This window comes from Squalius cephalus, assembly GCF_949319135.1.
Source record: "Squalius cephalus genome assembly, chromosome: 12".
NCBI lineage: Eukaryota > Metazoa > Chordata > Actinopteri > Cypriniformes > Leuciscidae > Squalius > Squalius cephalus.
In genome coordinates this window covers 35,292,982-35,295,476 of record NC_137133.1, presented here as the reverse complement: position 1 = coordinate 35,295,476, position 2,495 = coordinate 35,292,982, and the positions used below count along the sequence as shown (strand labels likewise).

General features: G+C 34.1%; 1 long non-coding RNA gene across 1 annotated transcript; it reads right to left on the bottom strand.

Moving 5' to 3' along the window:
• Window positions 1-414: 414 nt before the first annotated feature.
• On the bottom strand, window positions 415-1,763 carry LOC307168685. Its single transcript, XR_013822958.1, has 3 exons — window positions 1,625-1,763; window positions 1,397-1,515; window positions 415-795 (listed from the first exon to the last, which is right to left on the bottom strand). It is a non-coding gene; the product is annotated as an uncharacterized lncRNA (long non-coding RNA).
• Window positions 1,764-2,495: the final 732 nt, after the last annotated feature.

The window sequence follows — 2,495 nt, the reverse complement described above, 5'->3', positions numbered from 1 at the left end:
TCTTGTTTGGTCGCCCGGGTATGTCTCTTTTCATTTATTTTATTTTAAAAAATGTTTATCATTATTATTTTTTAATTATTATTATTTATTTTTTTTATTGATTTTTATATATTTTTTTTATTTTATTTTATATTTTATTTTAATTTAATCAACCTATTTTATCTTATTCACCTCTATTTGTTTTTTTTTCACTTAGTAAATCAATGGCATACAGTGCATCCGGAAAGTATTCCCAGCGCTTCACTACTTCCACATTTTGTTATGTTACAGCCTTATTCAAGAATGGATTAAATTCATTATTTTCCTCAAAATTCTACAAACAACACCCAGTTTGTTTGAAATCTTTGCAAATGTATTAAAAATAAAAAATGAAATCTGTATCCCTCCACAATTAGCTTCATAATTTGAGGTATGGTCATGTTATTAGCACAAGCAATGTATGATGACGCTGATGTTCTTCTGAAGAACTTCAAAACTTTGGGTTATGGGTTTGATCAAGTCCTGCACCACGAGCATGAGTAGAGATAGCGACGCTGTCTTAAACACACTAATTCAATTTGTTTGCAGGCGTTTTCATCAGTCTGACCGGGATGAAGTCACGCCATCCGATGTCTGACGGATTTCAGTGATGAATCATATTAGAGCTCTTCTATGACAGACTGAATGTGTGAGACAGGAGCCGCTGTAATGTTCATTTACTTTAGATTGAAGATGAATAATGTCATCAGGCAGATCTTCCTCCTCTGCATCTCTAATGTCCCTCTTATCAATCTCTCTGCGTCTCATCCTTTCTTCCTGTTTCACACACACACACACACACAAATATTATATATTTATATATATATATATATAAATGGTATACCACCATTCAAGGTTTGGGGTCAGTGAGATTAATATTTTTCAAAGAAATGAATATATATATATTTTAGCAAGGCTCAAAATTGATCAAAAGTGACAGTAAAGACATGCATTTTGTTAAAAGATTTCTATTTCAAATAAATGCTGTTCTTCTGAACTTTCTATTCATCAAAGGATCCTGATAAGAAATGTCACGGTTTCCACAAAAATAGCACAATTTTATATTACTAGATACTAATTTATATTCTTTAAAATACCTTGGAGTAAATCACGATATAGGAATTCTATAGGTTAAAACTTTGTGAGATGGGAACAAAGTTTTTAAAACACTATTGTGAATAATTAAAATAATTCGCTTTTTTTATTTATTTTAATACAACTATTGGCAATGATGTTCCTAACTGATGCAATCAAACTGTGCCGTGATAAACCGCAACAAGACTTCCAAAATGAAATCTGATTTCAATGGTTTTAAATATTGTTTTGAATGATTTTACTGAGAGAAAGCAGGGAAATGAAGGGATTTGTTGAAACTCACTGGTGTTTGTTTGAATCATATTCCGAGCAGGTACATCTGATTTTCCACGAGCTGATTCCTGATTCCTGATTCCTGAAGTGTGTCTCCAGATTTGCTGCTCGAGTCGCTGCGCTCTGTCTCTGGGGATTAAATGCAAAAACTGATTATGAATCAGCACCTCTCATCTGAAGAACATCATGTAAACATTCTGCTCATATTGATTTGAGCTTCAGCACCTCCAGGCTTCACCTTGAAACGGGTGTCTTATGCATCTGTAGCTTCACTGATGTTCCTCATGCCAGGATGCGTGTATTAATGCTGTTTACTAAGGAAAGAGTTAGTGATTGGATCAAACCCATGACCTTGCATGTGTAATGGATGCATATGATTCCTCATATGTGTCCTGTTAAAGAGAGAGGTCTGCTCTTAATTTTGTAAGCATACTCTAATCATTTTCACATGCTGGATCTATTTTACTTGGGTAACCACCCTAGCAACCACATAGAGACCATTGTTGGCAATTGGTAAAATACACACACTTTTTCTATTTGCATCTATAGATTTTAATTATAATACATATCTTTAAAGGGTGACTCTCGCCAAAATGCAACCTAGGGTCTTTTTGTTAATCTATCCGAGGCAAACTTTCGTTTAAAAGCATAATTAGAATGGAAACACCACTTTTAAGTTTGACCGTATTTTCGTTTTCGGTCAAATTGCCTTGTGAATGGGAGTGAATGGGGCACTTCTATGATAGCATCAAAAATCGCTATTTTTAAAACACTAATGCGGCTCGACACAACATGAAACTTTGCTCTCAGTATCACCAGGGGCTCTACACATGAACTCCAGCATTGAGAACAGTGTTTGTGTACACAGAGTTTACTTAAGAGAAAGATTTTGAACAACTCACTGTCTCTGTGTCCGCCGGCATTTTGACAGTCAAAAATAGTCTTATGGCTTCATAAATAATAATTTTCGGTAACACTTTATTTTACAGTGTCCTTGTTACTGTTACATGTACTTGCCATAGTAATAACAGTAAATTATGCATAATTACATGCAACTAACCCTAAACTAAAATATAATCCTACCCTAACCCTATAGTAAGTACATGTAG